General features: G+C 53.7%; 2 non-coding genes across 2 annotated transcripts; both read left to right on the top strand.

The window, feature by feature from the left end:
• Positions 1-7,887: 7,887 nt before the first annotated feature.
• On the top strand, positions 7,888-7,964 carry TRNAN-GUU (transfer RNA asparagine (anticodon GUU)). Its single transcript has one exon. It is a non-coding gene; the product is annotated as a tRNA-Asn (tRNA).
• Positions 7,965-10,557: 2,593 nt separating this feature from the next.
• TRNAN-GUU (transfer RNA asparagine (anticodon GUU)) lies at positions 10,558-10,634 on the top strand. The gene has a single exon. It is a non-coding gene; the product is annotated as a tRNA-Asn (tRNA).
• Positions 10,635-13,420: the final 2,786 nt, after the last annotated feature.

The following is a 13,420-nucleotide window of genomic DNA, read 5'->3' on the forward strand; positions in this document are numbered from 1 at the left end:
TTTGTGCTGATAGCTTTGGAGAAATGTTCTGATGGTTTTGAGAGTGCTGCACTACTGTCTCCATGGGGCAATTGGCTAGCGAGTTCGGCTGTTAACCGATAGGCTGGAGGTTCGAGCCCTCCCGGGAGCGGTTTGTCGCTTTTTTTCTTCTTTGCGCTGATAGGTTTGGAGAAATGTTCTAACGGTGGTGAGAGTAGAGCACGACTGTCTCCGTGGCGCAATGGGCTAGTGCGTTCGGCTGTTAACCGACAGGCTGGAGGTTCGAGCCCTCCCGGGAGTGGTTTGTCGTTTTTTCTTCTGTGCGCCGATAGCTTTCTAGAATTGTTCTGACGGAGGTGAGAGTGGAGCACAGCTGTCTCCTTGGCAAAATTGGCTAGCGCGTTCGACCGTTAACCAAAACGATGGAGGTTCGAGCCCTCCCAGGAGTGGTGTGTCACTTTTTTTCTCTTCGCGCCGATAGCTTTGGAGAAATGCTCTGACGGAGGTGAGAGTACTGCACTACTGTCTCCGTGGCGCAATTGTCTAGCGCGTTCGGCTGTTAACCGATAGGCTGCAGGTTCGAGCCCTCCCGGAAGTGATTTGTCGCTTTTTTCTTCTTTGCGCTGATAGCTTTGGAGAAAAGTCCTGACTGTGGTGAGAGTGCAGCACGACTGTCTCCGTGGCGCAATTAGCTAGTGCAATCGGCTGTTAACCGCAAGTTTGGAAGTTTGAGCCAACCCGGGGGTGGTGTGTCGCTTTTTTCTGCCCTGATAGCTTTGGAGAAATGTTCTGATGGTGGTGAGAGTGCAGCACGACTGTCTCCGTGGCGCAATTGGCTAGCGCGTTCGGCTGTTACCCGAAAGGTTGGAGGTTGGAGCCCTCCTGGGAGCGGTTTGTCGCTTTTTTTCTTCTTTGCGCTCATAGGTTTGGAGAAATATTCTGACGGTGGTGAGAGTAGAGCACGACTGTCTCCGTGGCGCAATGGTCTAGTGCGTTCGGCTGTTAACCGCAGGTTTGGAGGTTTGAGCCAACCCGGGGCGGTGTGTCGCTTTTGTTTGCGCTGATAGCTTTGGAGAAATGTTCTGACGGTGGTGAGAGTGCTGCACGGTTGTCTCCGTGGCGCAATTGGCTAGCGTGTTCTGCCGTTAACCAAAAGGATGGAGGTTCGAGCCCTCCCGGGGGCGGTGTGTCGCTTTTTTTCTTTGCGCTGATAGCTTTGAATAAATGTTCTGATGGTGGTGAGAGTGGAGCACGGCAGTCTCCGTGGCGCAATTGGCTAGCGTGTTCGGCCGTTAACCGAAAGGTTGGAGGTTCGAGCCCTCCCGGGAGTGGTTTGTCGCTTTTTTCTTCTTTGCGCTGATAGCTTTCTATAATTGTTCTGACGGAGGTGAGAGTGGAGCACAGCTGTCTCCTTGGCGAAATTGGCTAGCTCGTTCGACCGTTAACCAAAACGATGGAGGTTCGAGCCCTCCCGGGAGTGGTGTGTCGCCTTTTTTTTCTTTGCGCTGGTAGCCTTGGAGAAATAATCTGACGGTGGTGAGAGTGCCTCACAACTTTCTCCGTTGCGCAATTGGCTAGCGCGATCGGCTGTTAACCGAAAGGTTGGAGGTTCGAGCCCTCCCGGGAGCGGTGTGTCACTTTTTTTCTCTTCGCGCCGATAGCTTTGGAGAAATGCTCTGACGGAGTTGAGAGTGCTGCACTACTGTCTCCGTGGCGCAATTGGCTAGCGCGTTCGGCTGTTAACCAATAGGCTGGAGGCTCGAGCCCTCCCGGGAGTGGTTTGTCGCTTTTTTCTTCTTTGCGCTGATAGCTTTGGAGAAAAGTTCTCACGGTGGTGAGAGTGCAGCACGACTGTCTCCGTGGCGCAATTAGCTAGTGCAATCGGCTCTTAACCGAAAGGTTGGAGGTTCGAGCCCACCCGGGGGCCGTGTGTCGCTTTATTTTTCTTTGTGCTGATAGCTTTGGAGAAATGTTCTGAAGGTGGTGAGAGTGGAGCAGTACTGTCTCTGTGGCACAACTCACTAGCGCGTTCGGCTGTTAACCGAAAGGTTGGAGGTTTGAGCCCACCCTGGGGCGGTGTGTCGCTTTTTTTCTTTGCGCTGATAGCTATGGAGAAATGTTCTGACGGTGGTGAGAGTGGAGCACGACTGTCTCCGTGGTGCAATGGGCTAGTGCGTTCGGCTGTTAGCCGCAAGTTTGGAAGTTCGAGCCAACCCGGGGGTGGTGTGTCGCTTTTTTCTGCGCTGATAGCTTTGGAGAAATGTCCTGACGGTGGTCAGAGTGCTGCACTACTGTCTCTGTGGCGCAACTGATTTGCGCGTTCGGCTGTTAACCGAAAGGTTGGAGGTTTGAGCCCACCCGGGGGCGGTGTGTCGCTTTTTTTCTTTGCGCTGATAGCTATGGAGGAATGTTCTGACGGTGATGAGAGTGGAGCACGACTGTCTCCGTGGCGCAATGGGCTAGCGCGTTCGGCTGTACACCGCAAGTTTGGAGGTTTGAGACCACCCGGGGGTGGTGTGTGGCTTTTTTTGCGCTGATAGCTTTGGAGAAATTTTCTGACGGTTTTGAGAGTGCTGCACTACTGTCTCCATGGCGCAATTGGCTAGCGCGTTCGACCGTTAACCAAAACGATGGAGGTTCGAGCCCTCCCGGGAGTGGTGTGCCGCCTTTTTTTTCTTTGCGCTGATAGCCTTGCAGAAATATTCTGACGGTAGTGAGAGTGCCTCACAACTTTCTCCGTGACGCAATCGGCTAGCGCGATCGGCTGTTAACCGAAAGTTTGAAGGTTCGAGCCCTCCCGGGAGCGGTGTGTCACTTTTTTCCTCTTCGCGCCGATAGCTTTTGAGAAACGCTCTGACGGAGGTGAGAGTGCTGCACTACTGTCTCCGTGTTGCAATTGGCTAGCGCGTTCGGCTGTTAACCGATAGGCTGGAGGCTCGAGCCCTCCCGGGAGTGGTTGTCGCTTTTTTCTTCTTTGCGCTGATAGCTTTGGAGAAAAGTTCTGACGGTGGTGAGAGTGCAGCACGACTGTCTCCGTGGCGCAATCAGCTAGTGCAATCGGCTCTTAACCGAAAGGTTGGAGGTTCGAGCCCACCCGGGGGCGGTGTGTCGCTTTTTTTTCTTTGTGCTGATAGCTTTGGAGAAATGTTCTGAAGGTGGTGAGAGTTGAGAAGTACTGTCTTCGTGGCAAAATTGACTAGCGCATTCGGCTGTTACCCGAAAGGTTGGAGGTTGGAGCCCTCCCGGGAGCGGGGTGTCGCTTTTTTCTTTTTTGCGCTGATAGGTTTGGAGAAATGTTCTGACGGTGGTGAGAGTGGAGCACGACTGTCTCCATGGCGCAATGGGCTAGTGCGTTCGACTGTTAACCGCAAGTTGGGAAGTTTGAGCCAACCCGGGGGTGGTGTGTCGCTTTTTTCTGCGCTGATAGCTTTGGAGAAATGTCTTGACGGTGGTCAGAGTGCTGCACTACTGTCTCTGTGGCACAACTGACTAGCGCGTTCGGCTGTTAACCGAAAGGTTGGAGGTTTGAGCCCACCCGGGGGCGGTGTGTCGCTTTTTTTCTTTGCGCTGATAGCTATGGAGGAATGTTCTGACGGTGATGAGAGTGGAGCACGACTGTCTCCGTGGCGCAATGGGCTAGCGCGTCCGGCTGTTGACCGCAAGTTTGGATGTTTGAGCCCACCCGGGGGTGGTGTGTGGCTTTTTTTTCTTTGCGCTGATAGCCTTGGAGAAATAATCTGACGGTGGTGAGAGTGCCTCACAACTTTCTCTGTGGCGCAATTGGCTAGCGCGATCGGCTGTTAACCGAAAGGTTGGAGGTTCTAGCCCTCCCGGGAGCGGTGTGTCACTTTTTTTTTCTTTGCGCTGATAGCCTTGGAGAAATAATCTGACGGTGGTGTGAGTGCCTCACAACTTTCTCCGTGGCGCAATTGGCAAGCGCGATCGGCTGTTAACCGAAAGGTTGGAGGTTCGAGACCTCCCGGGAGCGGTGTGTCACTTTTTTTCTCTTCGCGCCGATACCTTTGGAGAAATGCTCTGACGGAGGTGAGAGTGCTGCACTACTGTCTCCGTGTCGCAATTGGCTAGCGCGTTCGGCTGTTAACCGATAGGCTAGAGGCTCGGGCCCTCCCGAGAGTGGTTTGTCGCTTTTTTCTTCTTTGCGCTGATAGCTTTTGAGAAAAGTTCTGACGGTGGTGAGAGTGCAGCACGACTGTCTCCGTGGCACAATTAGCTAGTGATATCGGCTCTTAACCGAAAGGTTGGAGGTTTGAGCCCACCCGGGGGCGGTGTGTCGCTTTTTTTCTTTGCGCTGATAGCTATGGAGGAATGTTCTGACGGTGATGAGAGTGGAGCACGACTGTCTCCGTGGCGCAATGGGCTAGCGCGTCCGGCTGTTGACCGAGAGTTTGGATGTTTGAGCCCACCCGGGGGTGGTGTGTGGCTTTTTTTTCTTTGCGCTGATAGCCTTGGAGAAATAATCTGACGGTGGTGAGAGTGCCTCACAACTTTCTCCGTGGCGCAATGGGCTAGCGCGATCGGCTGTTAACCGAAAGGTTGGAGGTTCTAGCCCTCCCGGGAGCGGTGTGTCACTTTTTTTTTCTTTGCGCTGATAGCCTTGGAGAAATAATCTGACGGTGGTGAGAGTGCCTCACAACTTTCTCCGTGGCGCAATTGGCAAGCGCGATCGGCTGTTAACCGAAAGGTTGGAGGTTCGAGACCTCCCGGGAGCGGTGTGTCACTTTTTTTCTCTTCGCGCCGATACCTTTGGAGAAATGCTCTGACGGAGGTGAGAGTGCTGCACTACTGTCTCCGTGTCGCAATTGGCTAGCGCGTTCGGCTGTTAACCGATAGGCTAGAGGCTCGGGCCCTCCCGAGAGTGGTTTGTCGCTTTTTTCTTCTTTGCGCTGATAGCTTTGGAGAAATGTTCTGATGGTGGTGAGAGTGCAGCACGACTGTCTCCGTGGCGCAATTGGCTAGCGCGTTCGGCTGTTACCCGAAAGGTTGGAGGTTGGAGCCCTCCTGGGAGCGGTTTGTCGCTTTTTTTCTTCTTTGCGCTCATAGGTTTGGAGAAATATTCTGACGGTGGTGAGAGTAGAGCACGACTGTCTCCGTGGCGCAATGGTCTAGTGCGTTCGGCTGTTAACCGCAGGTTTGGAGGTTTGAGCCAACCCGGGGCGGTGTGTCGCTTTTGTTTGCGCTGATAGCTTTGGAGAAATGTTCTGACGGTGGTGAGAGTGCTGCACGGTTGTCTCCGTGGCGCAATTGGCTAGCGTGTTCTGCCGTTAACCAAAAGGATGGAGGTTCGAGCCCTCCCGGGGGCGGTGTGTCGCTTTTTTTCTTTGCGCTGATAGCTTTGAATAAATGTTCTGATGGTGGTGAGAGTGGAGCACGGCAGTCTCCGTGGCGCAATTGGCTAGCGTGTTCGGCCGTTAACCGAAAGGTTGGAGGTTCGAGCCCTCCCGGGAGTGGTTTGTCGCTTTTTTCTTCTTTGCGCTGATAGCTTTCTATAATTGTTCTGACGGAGGTGAGAGTGGAGCACAGCTGTCTCCTTGGCGAAATTGGCTAGCTCGTTCGACCGTTAACCAAAACGATGGAGGTTCGAGCCCTCCCGGGAGTGGTGTGTCGCCTTTTTTTTCTTTGCGCTGGTAGCCTTGGAGAAATAATCTGACGGTGGTGAGAGTGCCTCACAACTTTCTCCTTTGCGCAATTGGCTAGCGCGATCGGCTGTTAACCGAAAGGTTGGAGGTTCGAGCCCTCCCGGGAGCGGTGTGTCACTTTTTTTCTCTTCGCGCCGATAGCTTTGGAGAAATGCTCTGACGGAGGTGAGAGTGCTGCACTACTGTCTCCGTGGCGCAATTGGCTAGCGCGTTCAGCTGTTAACCGATAGGCTGGAGGTTCGAGCCCTCCCGGGAGTGGTTTGTCGCTTTTTTCTGCGCTGATAGCTTTGGAGAAATGTCTTGACGGTGGTCAGAGTGCTGCACTACTGTCTCTGTGGCACAACTGACTAGCGCGTTCGGCTGTTAACCGAAAGGTTGGAGGTTTGAGCCCACCCGGGGGCGGTGTGTCGCTTTTTTTCTTTGCGCTGATAGCTATGGAGGAATGTTCTGACGGTGATGAGAGTGGAGCACGACTGTCTCCGTGGCGCAATGGGCTAGCGCGTCCGGCTGTTGACCGAGAGTTTGGATGTTTGAGCCCACCCGGGGGTGGTGTGTGGCTTTTTTTTCTTTGCGCTGATAGCCTTGGAGAAATAATCTGACGGTGGTGAGAGTGCCTCACAACTTTCTCCGTGGCGCAATGGGCTAGCGCGATCGGCTGTTAACCGAAAGGTTGGAGGTTCTAGCCCTCCCGGGAGCGGTGTGTCACTTTTTTTTTCTTTGCGCTGATAGCCTTGGAGAAATAATCTGACGGTGGTGAGAGTGCCTCACAACTTTCTCCGTGGCGCAATTGGCAAGCGCGATCGGCTGTTAACCGAAAGGTTGGAGGTTCGAGCCCTCCCGGGAGCGGTGTGTCACTTTTTTTCTCTTCGCGCCGATAGCTTTGGAGAAAAGTTCTGACGGTGGTGAGAGTGCAGCACGACTGTCTCCGTGGCGCAATTAGCTAGCGCGTTCGGCTCTTAACCGAAAGGTTGGAGGTTTGAGCCCACCCGGGAGCGGTGTGTCGTATTTTGTTTCTTTGCGCTGGTAGCTTTGGAGAAATGTTCTGGCGGAGTGAGAGTGGAGCACGGCTGTCTCCGTGGCGCAATTGGCTAGCGTGTTCGACCGTTAACCAAAAGGATGGAGGTTCGAGCCCTCCCGGGAGTGGTGTGTCGCCTTTTTTTTCGTTGCGCTGATAGCCTTGGAGAAATAATCTGACGGTGGTGAGAGTGCCTCACAACTTTCTCCGTGGCGCAATTGGCAAGCGCGATCGGCTGTTAACCGAAAGGTTGGAGGTTCGAGACCTCCCGGGAGCGGTGTGTCACTTTTTTTCTCTTCGCGCCGATACCTTTGGAGAAATGCTCTGACGGAGGTGAGAGTGCTGCACTACTGTCTCCGTGTCGCAATTGGCTAGCGCGTTCGGCTGTTAACCGATAGGCTTGAGGCTCGGGCCCTCCCGAGAGTGGTTTGTCGCTTTTTTCTTCTTTGCGCTGATAGCTTTTGAGAAAAGTTCTGACGGTGGTGAGGGTGCAGCACGACTGTCTCCGTGGCGCAATTAGCTAGTGATATCGGCTCTTAACCGAAAAGTTGGAGGTTCGAGCCCACCCGGGGGCGGTGTGTCGCTTTTTTCTTCTTTGCGCTGATAGCTTTGGAGAAATGTTCTGACGGTGGTGAGAGTGCTGCACTACTGTCTCCGTGGCGCAACTGACTAGCGCGTTCGGCTGTTAACCGAAAGTTTTGAGGTTTGAGCCCTCCCGGGAGTGGTGTGTCGGTTTTTTCTTCTTTGCGCTGATAGCTTTGATGAAATGTTCTGATGGTGGTGAGAGTGCAGCACGACTGTCTCCGTGGCGCAATTGGCTAGCGCGTTCGGCTGTTACCCGAAAGGTTGGAGGTTGGAGCCCTCCTGGGAGCGGTTTGTCGCTTTTTTTCTTCTTTGCGCTCATAGGTTTGGAGAAATATTCTGACGGTGGTGAGAGTAGAGCACGACTGTCTCCGTGGCGCAATGGTCTAGTGCGTTCGGCTGTTAACCGCAGGTTTCGAGGTTTGAGCCAACCCGGGGCGGCGTGTCGCTTTTGTTTGCGCTGATAGCTTTGGAGAAATGTTCTGACGGTGGTGAGAGTGCTGCACGGCTGTCTCCGTGGCGCAATTGGCTAGCGTGCTCTGCCGTTAACCAAAAGGATGGAGGTTCGAGCCCTCCCGGGGGCGGTGTGTCGCTTTTTTTCTTTGCGCTGATAGCTTTGATGAAATGTTCTGATGGTGGTGAGAGTGGAGCACGGCTGTCTCCGTGGCGCAATTGGCTAGCGTGTTCGGCCGTTAACCGAAAGGTTGGAGGTTCGAGCCCTCCCGGGAGTGGTTTGTCGCTTTTTTCTTCTTTGCGCTGATAGCTTTCTATAATTGTTCTGACGGAGGTGAGAGTGGAGCACAGCTGTCTCCTTGGCGAAATTGGCTAGCTCGTTCGACCGTTAACCAAAACGATGGAGGTTCGAGCCCTCCCGGGAGTGGTGTGTCGCCTTTTTTTTCTTTGCGCTGATAGCCTTGGAGAAATAATCTGACGGTGGTGAGAGTGCCTCACAACTTTCTCCCTGGCGCAATTGGCTAGCGCGATCGGCTGTTAACCGAAAGGTTGGAGGTTCGAGCCCTCCCGGGAGCGGTGTGTCACTTTTTTTCTCTTCGCGCCGATAGCTTTGGAGAAATGCTCTGACGGAGGTGAGAGTGCTGCACTACTGTCTCCGTTGCGCAATTGCCGAGCGTGTTCAGCTGTTAACCGATAGGCTGGAGGTTCGAGCCCTCCCGGGAGTGGTTTGTCGCTTTTTTCTTCTTTGCGCTGATAGCTTTGGAGAAAAGTTCTGACGGTGGTGAGAGTGCAGCACGACTGTCTCCGTGGCGCAATTAGCTAGTGCAATCGGCTCTTAACCGAAAGGTTGGAGGTTCGAGCCCACCCGGGGGCGGTGTGTCGCTTTCTTCTGCGCTGATAGCCTTGGAGAAATAATCTGACGTTGGCGAGAGTGCCTCACGACTTTCTCCGTGGCGCAGTTGGCTAGCGTGATCGGCTGGTAACGGAAAGGTTGGAGGTTCAAGCCCTCCCTGGAGTAGTGTGTCGCTTTTTTTTTCTTTGTGCTGATAGCTTTCTAGAATTGTTCTGACGGATGTGAGAGTGGAGCACAGCTGTCTCCTTGGCGCAATTGGCTAGCGCGATTGAGTGTTAACCGAAAGGTTGGAGGTTCGAGCCCTCCAAGGAGCGGTGTGTCACTTTTTTTCTCTTCAGGCCGATAGCTTTGGAGAAATGCTCTGACGGAGTTGAGAGTGCTGCGCTACTGTCTCCTTGGCGAAATTGGCTAGCGCGTTCGACCGTTAACCAAAACGATGGAGGTTCGAGCCCTGCCGGAAGTGGTGTGTCGCCTTTTTTTTTCTTTGCGCTGATAGCCTTGGAGAAATAATCTGACGGTGGTGTGAGTGCCTCACAACTTTCTCCGTGGCGCAATTGGCAAGCGCGATCGGCTGTTAACCGAAAGGTTGGAGGTTCGAGCCCTCCCGGGAGCGGTGTGTCACTTTTTTTCTCTTCGCGCCGATAGCTTTGGAGAAAAGTTCTGACGGTGGTGAGAGTGCAGCACGACTGTCTCCGTGGCGCAATTAGCTAGCGCGTTCGGCTCTTAACCGAAAGGTTGGAGGTTTGAGCCCACCCGGGAGCGGTGTGTCGTATTTTGTTTCTTTGCGCTGGTAGCTTTGGAGAAATGTTCTGGCGGAGTGAGAGTGGAGCACGGCTGTCTCCGTGGCGCAATTGGCTAGCGTGTTCGACCGTTAACCAAAAGGATGGAGGTTCGAGCCCTCCCGGGAGTGGTGTGTCGCCTTTTTTTTCTTTGCGCTGATAGCCTTGGAGAAATAATCTGACGGTGGTGAGAGTGCCTCACAACTTTCTCCGTGGCGCAATTGGCAAGCGCGATCGGCTGTTAACCGAAAGGTTGGAGGTTCGAGACCTCCCGGGAGCGGTGTGTCACTTTTTTTCTATTCGCGCCGATACCTTTGGAGAAATGCTCTGACGGAGGTGAGAGTGCTGCACTACTGTCTCCGTGTCGCAATTGGCTAGCGCGTTCGGCTGTTAACCGATAGGCTAGAGGCTCGGGCCCTCCCGAGAGTGGTTTGTCGCTTTTTTCTTCTTTGCGCTGATAGCTTTTGAGAAAAGTTCTGACGGTGGTGAGAGTGCAGCACGACTGTCTCCGTGGCGCAATTAGCTAGTGATATCGGCTCTTAACCGAAAAGTTGGAGGTTCGAGCCCACCCGGGAGCGGTGTGTCGCTTTTTTCTTCTTTGCGCTGATAGCTTTGGAGAAATGTTCTGACGGTGGTGAGAGTGCTGCACTACTGTCTCCGTGGCGCAACTGACTAGCGCGTTCGGCTGTTAACCGAAAGTTTTGAGGTTTGAGCCCTCCCGGGAGTGGTGTGTCGGTTTTTTCTTCTTTGCGCTGATAGCTTTGATGAAATGTTCTGATGGTGGTGAGAGTGCAGCACGACTGTCTCCGTGGCGCAATTGGCTAGCGCGTTCGGCTGTTACGCGAAAGGTTGGAGGTTGGAGCCCTCCTGGGAGCGGTTTGTCGCTTTTTTTCTTCTTTGCGCTCATAGGTTTGGAGAAATATTCTGACGGTGGTGAGAGTAGAGCACGACTGTCTCCGTGGCGCAATGGTCTAGTGCGTTCGGCTGTTAACCGCAGGTTTGGAGGTTTGAGCCAACCCGGGGCGGTGTGTCGCTTTTGTTTGCGCTGATAGCTTTGGAGAAATGTTCTGACGGTGGTGAGAGTGCTGCACGGCTCTCTCCGTGGCGCAATTGGCTAGCGTGTTCTGCCGTTAACCAAAAGGATGGAGGTTCGAGCCCTCCCGGGGGCGGTGTGTCGCTTTTTTTCTTTGCGCTGATAGCTTTGATGAAATGTTCTGATGGTGGTGAGAGTGGAGCACGGCTGTCTCCGTGGCGCAATTGGCTAGCGTGTTCGGCCGTTAACCGAAAGGTTGGAGGTTCGAGCCCTCCCGGGAGTGGTTTGTCGCTTTTTTCTTCTTTGCGCTGATAGCTTTCTATAATTGTTCTGACGGAGGTGAGAGTGGAGCACAGCTGTCTCCTTGGCGAAATTGGCTAGCTCGTTCGACCGTTAACCAAAACGATGGAGGTTCGAGCCCTCCCGGGAGTGGTGTGTCGCCTTTTTTTTCTTTGCGCTGATAGCCTTGGAGAAATAATCTGACGGTGGTGAGAGTGCCTCACAACTTTCTCCCTGGCGCAATTGGCTAGCGCGATCGGCTGTTAACCGAAAGGTTGGAGGTTCGAGCCCTCCCGGGAGCGGTGTGTCACTTTTTTTCTCTTCGCGCCGATAGCTTTGGAGAAATGCTCTGACGGAGGTGAGAGTGCTGCACTACTGTCTCCGTTGCGCAATTGCCGAGCGTGTTCAGCTGTTAACCGATAGGCTGGAGGTTCGAGCCCTCCCGGGAGTGGTTTGTCGCTTTTTTCTTCTTTGCGCTGATAGCTTTGGAGAAAAGTTCTGACGGTGGTGAGAGTGCAGCACGACTGTCTCCGTGGCGCAATTAGCTAGTGCAATCGGCTCTTAACCGAAAGGTTGGAGGTTCGAGCCCACCCGGGGGCGGTGTGTCGCTTTCTTCTGCGCTGATAGCCTTGGAGAAATATACTGACGTTGGTGAGAGTGCCTCACGACTTTCTCCGTGGCGCAGTTGGCTAGCGTGATCGGCTGGTAACGGAAAGGTTGGAGGTTCAAGCCCTCCCTGGAGTAGTGTGTCGCTTTTTTTTTCTTTGTGCTGATAGCTTTCTAGAATTGTTCTGACGGATGTGAGAGTGGAGCACAGCTGTCTCCTTGGCGCAATTGGCTAGCGCGATTGAGTGTTAACCGAAAGGTTGGAGGTTCGAGCCCTCCAAGGAGCGGTGTGTCACTTTTTTTCTCTTCAGGCCGATAGCTTTGGAGAAATGCTCTGACGGAGTTGAGAGTGCTGCGCTACTGTCTCCTTGGCGAAATTGGCTAGCGCGTTCGACCGTTAACCAAAACGATGGAGGTTCGAGCCCTGCCGGAAGTGGTGTGTCGCCTTTTTTTTTCTTTGCGCTGATAGCCTTGGAGAAATAATCTGACGGTGGTGAGAGTGCCTCACAACTTTCTCCGTGGCGCAATTGGCTAGCGCGATCGGCTGTTAACCGAAAGGTTTGAGGTTCGAGCCCTCCCGGGAGCGGTGTGTCACTTTTTTTCTCTTCGCGCCGATAGCTTTGGAGAAATGCTCTGACGGAGGTGAGAGTGAAGCAGTACTGTCTTCGTGGCAAAATTGACTAGCGCGTTCGGCTGTTACCCGAAAGGTTGGAGGTTGGAGCCCTCCCGGGAACGGGGTGTCGCTTTTTTCTTCTTTGCGCTGATAGGTTTGGAGAAATGTTCTGACGGTGGTGAGAGTGGAGCACGACTGTCTCCGTGGCGCAATGGGCTAGTGCGTTCGGCTGTTAACCGCAAGTTTGGAAGTTTGAGCCAACCCGGGGGTGGTGTGTCGCTTTTTTCTGCGCTGACAGCTTTGGAGAAATGTCCTGACGGTGGTCAGAGTGCTGCACTACTGTCTCTGTGGCGCAAATGACTAGCGCGTTCGACCGTTAACCAAAACGATGGAGGTTCGAGCCCTCCCGGGAGTGGTGTGTCGCCTTTTTTTTCTTTGCGCCGATAGCTTTGGAGAAATGCTCTGACGGAGGTGAGAGTGCTGCACTACTGTCTCCGTGGCGCAATTAGCTAGCGCGTCCGGCTGTTAACCGGAAGGCTGGAGGTTCGAGCTCTCCCGGGAGCGGTTTGTCGCTTTTTTCTTCTTTGCGCTGATAGCTTTTGAGAATTATTCTGACGAAGTTGAGAGCGGAGCACGGCTGTCTCCGTGGCGCAATTGGCTAGCGCGTTCGGCCATTAACCAAAACGATGGATGTTCGAGCCCTCCCGGGAGCGGTGTGTCGCCTGTTTTTTTTTCTTTGCCCTGATAGCCTTGGAGAAATAATCTGAGGGTGGTGAGAGTGCCTCACGACTTTCTTCGTGGCGCAATTGGCTAGCGCGATCGGCTGTTAACCAAAAGGATAGAGGTTCGAGCCCTCCCGGGAACGGTGTGTCACTTTTTTTTTCTTCGCGTCGATAGCTTTGGAGAAATGTTCTGACAGAGGTGAGAGTGCTGCAATACTGTCTGCGTGGCGCAATCAGATAGCGCGTTCGGCTGTTAACCGAAAGGCTGGAGGTTCAAGCCCTCCTGGGAGCGGTTTGTCGCATTTTTTCTTCTTTGCGCTCATAGGTTTGGAGAAATGTTCTGACGGTGGTGAGAGTAGAGCACGACTGTCTCCGTGGCGCAATGGTCTAGTGCGTTCGGCTGTTAACCGCAGGTTTGGAGGTTTGAGCCAACCCGGGGCGGTGTGTCGCTTTTTTTGCGCTGATAGCTTTGGAGAAATGTTCTGACGGTGGTGAGAGTGCTGCACTACTGTCTCCGTGGCGCAACTGACTAGCGCGTTCGGCTGTTAACCGAAAGTTTTGAGGTTTGAGCCCTCGCGGGAGCGGTGTGTCGTATTTTGTTTCTTTGCGCTGATATCTTTAGAGAAATGTTCTGGCGGAGTGAGAATGGAGCACGGCTGTCTCCGTGGCGCAAATGACTAGCGTGTTCGGCCGTTACCAAAAGGATGGAGGTTCGAGCCCACCCGGGGGCGGTGTGTCGCTTTTTTTCTTTGCGCTGATAGCTTTGATGAAATGTTCTGATGGTGGTGAGAGTGGAGCACGGCTGTCTCCGTGGCGCAATTGGCTAGCGTGTTCGGCCGTTAACCAAAA

Source organism: Rhipicephalus microplus, chromosome 8 (assembly GCF_043290135.1).
Source record: "Rhipicephalus microplus isolate Deutch F79 chromosome 8, USDA_Rmic, whole genome shotgun sequence".
NCBI classification, from domain to species: Eukaryota; Metazoa; Arthropoda; class Arachnida; order Ixodida; family Ixodidae; genus Rhipicephalus; species Rhipicephalus microplus.